Raw genomic sequence first — 13164 nt, 5'->3', positions numbered from 1 at the left:
TAACAACAAACTATGATACGCTCCCGCTAAATGGCAGAATTAGGACATTGTTTCTGAGGGAGGATGGACAATTAATTAGAGCGCGCTGTTGGCTTTCAAAGATGTGCAAACATACCGACGGAGTGTCAGGCTGAGAGGGGACGTGGCGTGAGGTCTGGCTGGTGTGGAATAAAGAGAGTCCTGAGGAGAGGTGTGAAGGGGGCGGAGGCTGTAGAGGCGCCCCCACCCGTCTGCAGCGCTGATAACTCATGTCTGCACAACATCAGTGAGTCACCAGGTTTAAAACAGCACTGCGGAGTGGATGAAGGTGAACCAACAGTGGCGACCCCAAAGGGGGGGGCAGCTGGGGCTAACGGCCCCTTGTGAAAAATGTTGGCCACCCCACTGGCCCTACAAGGAATTATATTCAGGTCATGGAAGGGCATAAATGTAAAACCCAATAAAAAAAGTAAATTCATAACAAAAAAAAGTAAAATAAAATAGCATTAGTATGTAAGTTTTATTTTTAAAACAATGTTTTTATATATTTGTTAACATTATCATTAAGTGGTGACTGTATAAAACAGATAATCTGTGGAAAAAAAATCTAGCTCCTCTGCCTTCTCCCAGTGCTCCTAGTACAAAGTGCAGAAATCCACCATTCAGTCAGAAATAGCCAATCAGAGCCAGGAGGAGGGTCTTAGTGCTGTCAATCACTCTCCTGCTCACCCCCTCTCCCCAGCTTTCTGATAAGCTATAGCTGGTTCACCACAAGACAGCCTGCCATGAATGCTAATCCAGGGCAGGCTAACATAGCCACCGATGCATAGCTAGCATAGCCACCGATGACAATTTTCCTGTCTCCATAATTAGGATATTAAGAACCACATACACGAGGTTGATTGACAGCACTAAGACCGTCCTCCTGGCTCTGATTGGTTGTTTTTGACCAGGACCAATTTTTGCAGAACACAATAGTAGCACTGGGAGGAAGCAGAGGAGCTTGATTTTTTCCCACAGATTATTTGTCTCATATGATACTGTCACAACATGGGGACAGTTTTAATAGATATGGAAAAAAAACATATTTTTGTAAAAGTTGCATGCTGCAGCTTTAATATAAAACATTAGGACAATCTACATTAACCTGCTAATGCATGTGATTAATCTAAAAAGGTTAATGTGTTAAATATGCGTAACACTAATTAACTGAATTACCTATTTTGACCTAAAAGTCCTTCTATTAGTTAGCTCAAAGCTAACACAGTCTTGTACTGCGGTCAACAATGCAGATTCACATATAGGAGAGAAAAGATGAACAAGGAGAGTCAGACTGGGTCATGTTCACTTAAAAAAACACAATGATGGACTTTTGGATAAAACCAAAGCAGTATGTACTTATTGCAAAGATGAATTATCCTTCAACAAAGCACAACCAGCTTATGATCAGCATTTCCTAATTACATTTGAAACAAAATTACTTCTTTTAATTTTTTCTTAAAATTATTACCGGCCCAGTCTGGCCACCCCTATGGACTTTTCTGGGGGCGCCTTTGAACGGGTGGAAAGAAATCCACATTTCTGTTTCCCTGGATACGCAAAACCCAACTACAGACAGATCATGTGTGAACCAGTGTTAACCCTCTGAGATAAATACTTCCTTTATATTAATTAAAACGCAAAGCATCAGATTTAACGTCGGTTATCCTGATTAAAACATTCCCGGGACTTCCTGCTTGCGACTCCCTGAAAATGACAGCGGCACAAACACGTCAGAACGGCGACACGCTATTAAAAACACCCTGTCTGTCTCAATCCCGTCTGCGTGCGCGCTTCCTCCCTGCTACGGCGCGCGCGCGTGCCAGCGCCACATTAAAGAGCGACGCCTATCTGTCGGCCAATCTGCTGCGACGACACGCGCACTTTCAGGCCCTCTCTGCTTCGTCGTTCCTTGATTCTGTCATACCACACACCGCCTGGAGAGACCCTTTGAATTTTTATCTCCTAATTAAAATAACAAAACTCCTCTCCACTGTCTGCCCGAGTCACCGTCAAGGTAGATACAAAACTGCCGCTGACAATGAGGAGTATATCGCTGCAGCAGCCATAAAAAAAAAAGTTCAGAGTTTCTCAAATGCTCTTAGTTTACAAAGAGAATCAAGAACGAGATCCTGACTCTCAGATACCAGTCGGGTTTGTTCGGATCAATCCAGAAGCAGAGATGGCGTCCTCACGTGACGTCTGATGAAAAAGTTGGACTGCGTTTTAACAAAACTCGGACTCCGAATGCTTTCCCTCCGGCCAAGATTGCTGCACATCCATCTGCTGTGTGTGCGCGCGTGCGTGCGTGTGTGTGTGTGTGAACAGGCTGGAAGAGAGTTTCAGGGCCGAGTGTCCCAGTTTCACCGAGGCAGCGCTGAGCTCGTTGCAGTGACTCGCTTCCGGCGGCAGGAAAACCGTTTGAACTGGAACTGGGGAAACAATCGCTCAGGTTAGCAGGATTTTTATATGGAGCCTGTCCGCAGGATAAAGATGGCGCCGCAGCCGCATCCTCACAGGTGAGACGCAAAACATGAGAGGAGACTGAACCTGAAATCTGAGATCTGCTTCATTCTTTACAAATGAAACAGCTGCTAATTTTATTACATAATTTCGACATAATTTTGGAGTTTTTTGTCCCAGACCAAAGCAAACTAGTGTAATTGTAAAGTGGAAAATAGAAGTTTTTTTTAAACTCTTTTTTAAAAAAAATAAAAATCTGGAAGGTTTAGAGTTCTTCATGGGTTTTCTTCCAGAGTTGTCTGGTATTTAGAATCATATTTGCCATCAACTCTCACCAGATGCACCGTCTGCTGAAGAGAAGCATCCACACAGCATGATGCTGCCACCAACCTCAGACTAGTGTTTTCTGGGTGATTTTTGTTTGAATTGAAAATGGGATTTATTTTCGACTTTCTTTTAAAAAAAATTTTCCTACCCTGCTTTCAACTTTTTCTCCCTGACCTGTCAAATCAATTCAGTTCAACACTTCATTAATCTCAGAGGGAAATAAGATGTTGAAACTCATATTACACTTTTTTTTCCCCAGAGTTGTTGTAAAATGCTGATGGCTGTGGACAGGAAAGAATCTCCTGTAGCAGTCAATATTCCAGCAAATCTGATAAGGGCCTCTGAATGAAGGCACACTGCAGAAGCACCACATATTTTTTTTCTAGTTGCTAGTTCAAATATGTTAGAACATTTGAAATAAGACAAGACAAACGTACAAGTAACTTTCAAGTAAGATGGGGAAAAAAATTGACATCGGAGCTAGCATTATTTTTTAATGAATATTCAAGAATTATTGACCTAAAACAAGCTACGAAAGGTGCTTTTGAGTAAGATAAAAGAGCGTCCTCTTATGAATAGACTGCTCAAGGATGTTTGTGAGTTTCTTGATTTTATAGAATCGTTCTAGTCTGAATCTTTCATCAGGTGTGTTCATTAGTCTTCACGACGCCGTATGTTCACTAATGTTCTCTAAAAATCCTCGGAGACCTTCACCGAATGACCGGCTTTATACTGAGATTAAAGTTAGCACACTGAGTAGCTGCGTTCCCATTGACCGTATAATTGTGCAGTTGAACATTTTAAAAATAAATTTGCTTAATGGAAACACAGCAATATCAAAGTAAGAACAAAACCCACCAAAAACTAGTTTTCCATGAAAAGATTTTGCACTACTATCAGCTGTATATATATTTTTTTCTTTTAATTTATTTGGCAAAACTGCAATGGAAACACTTTTTCCACATCACACAAGTCGCAAAAACAACAACCAGATGTTGCCACTCGCACAAACCACAAAGAAGACGACGACAGGAAGTAGTAGATGGAAGATGATATTGTGGGGGTTTTTTTTCTGACATCAACCGAATATTGACAAAGTTTTGCAACACATGTGCAACGGAAACCAATTAACTTCATAAGGCAATTTTTTGCGCTGAACTTTTATTTAAGGGCGTCAAGGCACGTCACAAATGTCCGACTTTCATTTCTAATCATTTTAAATTCTACCTCGTTGTGGTTTGTCGCGTAGAAGCGCCGCTGCAACACAAAGCAGCTCGTGGTTCAACATGAAACTTTGATGAAACATGAATACTTTTGCAAGGCGTTGCGTCAAAAAGCAGAGCGCTGAAATCCGCCTGAGCGGAGGCGTCGACCGTGCAACGGACAAAAAAACAAACGTTCCCGCGAAAGGAGCTCTTTTAGGAAGATTTGTCACGGCTGTTTGCCTTTTCGTTACAGGTGATTCAAATCTGAGAAATCCAGGTGAGCCGCCAGAGGTCTAGGGGAGGCGGGGGGGTCAAGAGTTAGAGCAAACGACCAAACGCATTAAGTTGAGGAACTGGGGAAAGGGCTGAAGGAAAGTGCTCTTGTTTTGCCTGCTAACTGTCTGCAGTGTGAGCTGCCTTTGTGCAGTGGCCAATGCAGTTGGAAAGACGGCTATTGTCTAAATCCTCCTGCAGAGCACCTGATAAAAGAATAAAGAACTATGACATATTCTAAAAACAATGGAGGAATTAAGGGGGAGACAATAGGCCAGCTGCCTCATTAAAACAATCAAAAACGGCATCCTGTATGTAGTCCAGATAATTAAAAAGCGTCGCTTCCGACCGCCTCTCAACACACCACATCCACCGGCTCGCCGAGGCCCCGAGACTGCTGGCTCCGCTGGCTAAATGCCCTCGTCCCTCTCTTCCTCTTTGATTAATGGTTTATTTGAACATGCGGCTGAAGATGAACATATGAAGGAATTCATGAAGCAAAATTATAATGCAAACCCTTCTCTCCCCCTCGGCCCCCAGCATAAGCACTCGTGAGCTAATCAAACGTCTCAGGATGAATCGGAGGGACCAGGGGCCGCGTGTGTCTCCTCCCCTTCGCCTAAAGCCCCGAGAGATTTCAAAGAGTGTGCATCACAGGGCATTCTTTTTTTTTTTCTATTTATTTATTTTTTTATTTTCTCACATTAAATGACTTTATAAGAAAATGGATGTGTACAGTATCTGTGTTTGCATGGAGAAGGCAGGGAGAATGGAGTACGAGATACTTAAGCACATTTTTTAAAATTTATTTATATATATATATTTTTTTTTGCTTCCTCCAAACCCGCTACCAACACCATATCTTAATGAAGCTGCAAACAAATCTCTCATGCCTCGTGCAAGAAAAAAAAAAAAAAAAAGCTGAGAGACAACAAAGCAGCAGAAATAACAGAAGGGCCCGGATAATTAAACTGGCCTGAAGACAGGTATTCAAATGTTGGTGTGTAAACAGCACAACTCTTTAATAGTTTAGCTGTAAAATGCGTAGTTAAGCACATCAGCACTTGCCTCTCCCATCTGTCCAAACACATTACTGTGGCTGAGGCCATTATGGCTCTGGAGTACAGTCTCCCTGCACTGCAGCCACATATTATAGGAAGGGTTGAATGGGGCTTCTGGGAGCACTAAAAATGGTCCCGTTGGCATTATCTCATTGCATCATGCTCTACAAAAGAATGAATTCTGGAGGGTATTAAATATTAGTCATCAAAATTCTAAAAAAAATAAAATAATTAATTAATCAAGCATTTAGTGAACTAGTGTAATTCTAACAGATTCCACATAAACATTTGGAGTAAAACTAAATACGTTTGGTGTTCAGTAGGGAACAGAGAGGCTGTTATGTTTATATGGGTTGTATTACGAATGACTACATGAGCTTTGTAAAGGCTACGAATTGTCATAAGGATTGTGGTTGAGAGCGTTTGCTAGCTTAGCAAGAGAGCTAATGCTAATGCTTAGCTTGTTTTACGCGTTTTAGCCCAAGCAATAACAGCTTGGGCTAAAACAGCTTGGATATGAAGATGAGTTCTTGAAGTCTGACACCCTGTTTCTATGTTGGAGACTCTTATTTTGAAGTAAGAAAGCAAACTGTGTGTCAGGACGTCGGCGCTCCCCATACATACAGAGTCTGCAGTCTTGGGACGGTTTGATTCCCAAACTTGAGACCTTTGCTGCATATCTTCACTGGTTCCCTCTCTGCCCATTTCCTGTCTAAAAAAGCCACTAGTACCAAAAATAAAAGATAAAAAGAAAGGAAGCTGTTTTGTTGTTTTGTGTGACAAAGTTACAAAACCCACCAGTTGAATCAAGAGTACTTACACAAGAGTACTTAAGCATTTAGAGCTTTCAGATTGTTTGTTTGGCAACTATCTTTACTTACAGACAAGATAAAAACGCTTTATCAGTACTGTGAGAAAACAGTGACTGACTGAGAGCTGCTAACAATGCTAAAGTTAGCATCTGTAGGAGTTTCAAGGCAGCGCTAAGCTAAACAGATAACAGACTAAAGATCAAAATACCTAAAATATGGAGACTTATCAAACCTGAGCCTGATTATCCTACACTCAACAGAGAAGCTTTAAAACACAGCTCTGGATTTGTGAAACACAACTCGGGGTATTTTCAAAGCTATCTTTTTGTAGCATTGGAAGCACCCTTCAATTGAAATAAAATCACAATGTATAAACCGGACTGGGAGTCGATTATCCTAAACTGATTACAGAGCTGTAATCAGCAAAAAATCTCGATATTGTGCATGTCCTTCTTACCTTGTGAGTTGGGCTTATTGCCACAACCAAACGTATACATTTTTCACTACCTATTTGTTCGTTAGTCTTGGACCAATTTTTATTTTTTGTTTATTTTGAAGACAGGTACACAGACCAGGCAACCCAGATAATTGCCTTTAAGACCCACGTTGGCAATACTGTTTTGGCTAGAGCAATCTTGGAGAATATATTTTCAATCTCTGGTTTCCTGATGTTTCCTGGTTAAATCAAGGTCAAACAGAACACATTATTGAACTAACTGTACTTGGTTATAACGTACCTAATTTACCTGAGCTGTCAAACATTCAGAATTTGTACCCAGCAATTAAAATCAACCTCTAAACCACACTGCTACATCAATTTTACCAGCGCCGCTTGAGCGAAAGATGTGTTGGGTTTTCTCGCACAAAAGTGCTTCTGGGCTTTTATTTTCTACTTTAGAAAGTTTTTAATATGTGATTCCAGATTCAGAGTGGAACTCAAATCTCCTTTGTGAAGTTGATTATTAATGTGGACCCTTCTTTCTTTTTTTCCTCTTCTTTTTTTTTTTTCCACCGCTACTTACATTTCTCATCTCCGTCTACTGGCTCTGCACTAACTGCTGGTCTTAATTGTGAAGTGAGGCCAGTGGTGCCTGAAGCCACAGAGAAGGGTTGTAATTAAAGACCTCTACTCCTCTTGTCTTCAAATCAGCTCCGGCTCCTCCTGGTCAAATGGGAACAAGCCGCTCGCACCTCCGAATATCAAGTAGCTGCGCGCCAGAAACAGTCGCCTCCCTGTTCTTAAACAAAGCTGCATCGCAGGAGGAATTCACAACCGTCACACAACCATGGCTTCCCAAATGTGGCAAAAAAATAAATAAATAAATCAAGTCGCCGAACGAGGCGGATAATGTCTGTATCTGCACCTGACAGCGGACCGGACAAACACTGAACAAATCCTGCTCATGGACACCAGTAAATATTTGGATTGTTTCTGGATCAGCAGAGATGAACACATTAGGATGACTCACAGCTCTGCCAGTTCACAGTTAGAACCCACTGCAAGCATCACATATAAGGTCAAATAAGCCAAGTATTATTATTATTATTAATATTATTATTAGTGATGGCACAGTAAACTAGATTTAGCTGACTCTTATCAATGCAGCTCTTACAGATTGTGTTATTGTGTCCTCTCTGCCAGTAGGAGGCACTCTTCTCATGCTCTAGCTGCAGGCCGGTGGCTGACCTGCTGCGATGATGCAGAGATGCCTCAGACATAGCAGGCCAGCACAGACGCCTGTCTGCATATACATCTTCCGGAGCACGGTTCTGATTCTTTTAGTCTTGCGAGAAACAGATTTTGATCAAAAAGGAAAATGTTGTCATTTTAAAAATAAACCGTCCCCCCCCCCCCCCCCCCCCCCCGATAAGAGCTCAAATGTTTAACTATGTTTTTTCTACCCCCACTTTTTTGAGACAGAATGTCACAAATATGGCAGACTTTACTGTACTTCAGGGCAGCAGACATCATTCATCTTGCATTAAGCGACTTCTCCCATCATCCCAAATATCTCTCATTTCACACCAAAGTATCCAGACTAATATTAGTATCAAGTGTTTTTGGGTTGTTTTTTTTGCAGATGCAATCAGTTACCCAGAGATGGTGGCCTTGAGCGAATGGCACGTGGGTCAGAATGCACAAATTAAAGAGTCGTCCCAGGGGAGCCTGGCACACTGCTCTCTCTCTCTCTCTACTGTATACATTCAGAGCGGCTGCACAGAACAATGTCACCCAGCCTCTCAATTAGGAGTCGTTTGAGGACATTAGAACAAACAGTTTTGACCCAAACGGCGCAGAGATGTGACTGAGTAAGCGTTTTTTTATTTCACACAAGGATAAAATGAAATGTTTTTGCTTTGAAACGGAGAGACGTTTCTCCGGCTGAGGGATGTTTGCCTGGTAATGCTGTTGTAATCATTTTATAAGAGGTGGTGAGGAGGGAGGGGGGGGGGGGGGGGGGGGGGGGGGATGGGGAAACAAATGTGAATTAGCAGCTATTTCTGCTCTGGGATGCTTCGAAATCAGAGTATTTCAATTAGAAATGTATTCGTTCAATATCTCTTTTAATAAGATGTTTTCAGTTCTATAAAAACGTCCATTTTTCCCCCCCCCACCCTAAGAGAAATAAAATGGTTTCCAGCATATTCTAGTAAGTTTAGGCAGTGCTGTCAGCGTTCAAAACAGACAACGCCGACATTCCTTCAGTGTACCAAACCGCTGTCCCTCGTTAGACGTCGGCTTCTCCTCATCCCGCAGCAAAGCGGCGTAGACTATTAAAGCGCAGCCCTGACTGGCTGCTCTCCGCTCGGCTTTTATTCTTTATTTGGACAGGTTTGTCCCACTGAGATCTCTATTAGCTCTCCCTCTCTGCGGGTAAGTGCTTGCCTGTGTCCTGGTTGTGGCCAGTCGACATGTGTTTACTGCGGCCCCCGCTGCGGCGGCAGGCTGGTCGGGGTGTGCGTGGGGGGTGGGGGTCCGTCCTGACCAAGCCCTGCTAATGGGACCAGAAGACCCCTCGTGACAGGACGGCCTAGCTAACTCTCCCTCCCTCTCAGCCCCCCTGCACCCCTGACTCTTCTCCAGCTGTGGCCTCGTGGCCCGTGTCCCCCTCCCCACCCTCTTCCCATCATGCCTCGGTGGGGGCAGGTGAACGGCGCGGAGCCAATGGCGGCAAGCTTTTTTTCTTTTTCCTGGGAGAGTGGCGCTCCACCGCCGCTCGCCTCAGTGGTTCCTCCAACATGGCTCCGGCCCTACGCCACATGGGCTGGCTGGCCGGTCTGCGTGTGTGTGGGTGTATGAGGGGGGGTGCGCGTGTGTGTGTGTGTGTATTTGAGGAAGAGGTTTGGGGTGGGGGTGGATAGTGAATGCCAGCCCTAATGCAAATGCTTGCCTTTTAAAACATGGAAGGCTCTCTCCTCCTCTTCTTTGGAAAAAGTCTATTTTGGCCTTCTGGTGCTGGCAGTTATTTCCTCTCCTCTCCAGAACGACGGAGAGCCAGAAAGATGCACCTGTCGTCCATTTTGGAATGCGGCGTTTATCGATTTGCTGAAATCGTTTGTTCAAGTTCTGAATGCTCACCCAATTTCCACCGTAACATGTGGGTTTCTTCCTCCCAACTTGTTTGCGTGGATGCTGATTCGGTATTCACAGCACACACACTGCAGTCGGTGGTACCCCACCTCGGCGTGCCCTCTGTCTCTGCACCCCTGTAACTCTACATATTGCTTAAAGTACGTGCTAATTAAATTTTCAGTGGCTTTGCGAGGGGAAATAAATAATCTGCGGCTAAAAGGCCTAATTGCGTTTGTCACATGGTGCCTCGGCGGCTGGTGCATCAGGGAGTGCAGCCGCTGCCCTCGCTCATTGCCATTCTGTCGTCCTGGCAAGCCCCCCACGCTGCCCCAGGTATCGCCACCCGGCCATCTGGAGCCGACATCTGTCTCTCTATTGATCACAAGGGTTTAGCACTTGATCAAACAGACTGCGACAGGAAATTGCTCTTTTCCCCACAGAAAAGGCCAATCGGCCTGCGTGAGGGTAATAGAGTGGAACTGAGAAGCGGCGGCGGGGAGAGCGGGTGCCGGGCAGCCAGGGCGGGCAACGGCTACAGGGATGTCTAACCCTCGCTGCTGACGCACCAGCAGGAAGTCTTCAACAACGTCGTCTGAAATCAGGTTTTACAATCCTGCACATGCACACACAGAAGGACAATGGTCCAACCCACAACAGGGCTGGGAATTTATCTTATCACTTATCACGATAAATTTCATGTCATTTTAGAATTTAAGAATTCTGATTTATTGCTGTCTTGATAAATTCCAATTAATGACACTTAAAAATCCCTAGTAAAACTGTCTGTATTGTCGGGATTGTTAGTTTTACTATTTTCCCAAATTTGAAAATATGATTGCAAGCAGTTATTGTGTGTGGCTTAGTGAATTAAAATACTGATGTCCTATAGGAGCATATTAAAAATGTTTTCCATAAGTAGTATCTGTGTCTGTGTGGCTATTATTGCTGTGTCATGCAGTCACCGCCATGCAGTTACCTATAAAACAAGTCATAATAAATAGTTCTTATGACCGCTACCACAATAGTGCCGCTAAATATCATGAAAGTCCATATGGTCCACTCCTGAGAGAGGGATATTTATTGTATCGTTTGTGATAAATTTGTTAAGTATTTTAATTTATTGTTGTCACAATAGGTTGCAGTCGATAAAGTTTAAATCCATCAAAACTATTCACATTGTCAAAATTGGTAGCTTTACTCAATGAAAGTATCAATAAATAAATTTGAAAATGTGACTAAAGCAGTTACTGCGAGCAGTTTAGAGATATAAATCATACTTCTTTATATGACTGGTGTCTTGCAGCGTATTAAAATTGTTTTTCAAGAGCAGTGTTTGTGTTTGTGGGTCTATTCTCACTGTGTCGTGCCGTCACAGTCATACAGTCACTAAGAAACGTCATTATAAATAGTTCTAATCACTTTTATTGTTATCACAATAGCACCACAAAATATCACGATAAAACTTTATGTCAGTATCGCCCACACCTACACTCCAATTGAAAAGTTTTGGGTTTTTTTTCTCATTGTTTTAGAATGAATTATAAAAGCCATTCAGGTAACTGTTTGAGTTTTGTGTTAAGTGTTTTAAAAAAAAATATCCAAATGAATTGGTGTGAATACGCCAGGTGGTGAGAAATTAACGTTCATCGATATAGAAGAAAAAAAAGATTAAAAAAAAAAAAAAAACAGTTAACACTAAGCCTGTCAGTTTTCATAATAATTAAACTGTACAACATGGTGGAAACTCCTATGTGAAAGTGTGAAAGTCTTCTGAAATTACGAGTGGCTGAATATGTAAGCGAGCGCCCGGGTGTAAGGTTTCAGCGGTGGAGGAAATCCCTGACAAGCCTTGGAGTTGCTCGCTGTATCCCCAGTGGAGTTCGACACACTATTACAGCCCGAGGTGAACAGCTCCTGAATGTGTGTCACAGCGCGTTAGCCGAGGCTGTGGTCCACTTTAAAAAATAAAAAAATAAAACACCTCCCCTCACCCCCCCTTTCCCCTGCTCAGGCATGCTTTCGAGGCACTCGGTGCAACAACATGTTTAGCAAGTATGGACATTTTGATACTGAAGGTGACATTTATTCCCCATTGTGGAAAAACATTTAATTGTTCCTGCAGAGAGCAAGATATGTTTCCCCTTGCCTACAGTGCTGGGATCGTCCTTTTGGAAATATGATGCAAATTTGGGATGAAGCAACTAATTCCTTCTTTGCCCCCCCCCCCATTTCAATCCTCCACCAGCCTCCATCTTCCCCCAGACACAAGGATTCTGATTAATCGTGTGACCGCCCCTCGTTTTCTTTTTTGCATTTTGCCACAATCTCACGGCGCCACGGTGAGATGTGTGAGGTGTTTCGCCACTTTTGGCAAGCTGAAAAGATATAGCCCAAGGAAGAACAAGTCGAAAGTATGAACCGAGGGGTGGGGGGGTGGGGGGGGAGGTGGTGGGGGCAGAGGGAAAAAAAAAATATGACCAGGGGACGTGATAAAAAATTATCAGCCAGTGTGTTTTCCTGTTTGGTTTTAATCTACATTTAATTAAATTCTTATCTGCTGTGTGCTTATGGCTGCATTTGAATGGCGAGGCTGCATTCATTATGAATGGTAAAATTGAACTCAGTACATTGTGTGTGGCCCAATAAAGAAACAAGACTCTTATTGGGAGTGCGTGCGCAAGCTCTCCGACAGACATGCGGAAAAAAAATAAGTCAATTAAGATCGCTCTTTAAATTACCGCTGTATCAAAACAAGGGGCGGGAGCACGCTCCATAATAGAATCCTGACAGGGAGAGAGAGAAAGAGAGGGAGCACAGCTCACTGTTTTTAATATACGTCCCAATTGATACAGCCAATTGTATTAGCTTGTTTATAGAAGGGTTGGCCCACACTAGATTTACTGCTCTGTCAGGATAGTTCATAACCGACAAAGGTGTAAAAAAAAGTTCTACGAATCTAGAGGTCAAATGAAAAATGGCGCCAGCAGCATAATAAGAGCTCCTCATAAAGATTCTGCTTGTTATCTGAATATGAGAGGCCAGCAGCAAAGGTCAGCAGATACCGAAGAGTTAAACCCTAGAACGGATTCGGCTACCAAAAATTCTAATTCTATTGACAAAAAAGAAAAAAAAGAAGAAGACAGAGAGAGAGAGAGATAGCTTATAACAAGCAGGCGGCACTTCATAAGCTAAGAACAACATCCCATCGGCAGCACCCAGAAAGCTCCGAAAAACACGCTGAGCTGATGCTACAAAGTTGGGAACCCGCGAAAATCCCTAAATCTTCCTCTTTTTTTGCTTATTCCAAGCGAGCGTGTGGTGGGAACGGAAAGCCCCCCCCCCTCCCCTCCTACTCGCTGCCTGCTCGTGTTTACAGAGCCGTCCCCGTCTCTAGGCCCCGCTCATCCACGGCGCTGACACGCGGTGTCGAC

General features: G+C 43.2%; 1 protein-coding gene across 5 annotated transcripts in view; it reads right to left on the bottom strand.

The window, feature by feature from the left end:
• Window positions 1-13164, bottom strand: part of zfpm2a (zinc finger protein, FOG family member 2a) — a 170603-nt gene that overhangs the window by 8074 nt on the left and 149365 nt on the right. Inside the window, exon 1 of one of the 5 annotated variants that reach the window (XM_032557969.1) lies at window positions 116-427. The exons of the other annotated variants lie outside the window; for them this stretch is intronic. The gene's annotated coding sequence lies outside the window, so the exon portion shown is untranslated. Of the gene's footprint in view, window positions 1-115; window positions 428-13164 lie in introns of those variants that run through there. 5 annotated transcript variants of the gene reach the window in all.

This window comes from Xiphophorus hellerii, chromosome 3 (assembly GCF_003331165.1).
Source record: "Xiphophorus hellerii strain 12219 chromosome 3, Xiphophorus_hellerii-4.1, whole genome shotgun sequence".
Classification (NCBI taxonomy): Eukaryota; Metazoa; Chordata; class Actinopteri; order Cyprinodontiformes; family Poeciliidae; genus Xiphophorus; species Xiphophorus hellerii.
Note: the sequence above shows the minus strand (reverse complement) of the source record. Positions and strands in the feature narration are given on the sequence as shown.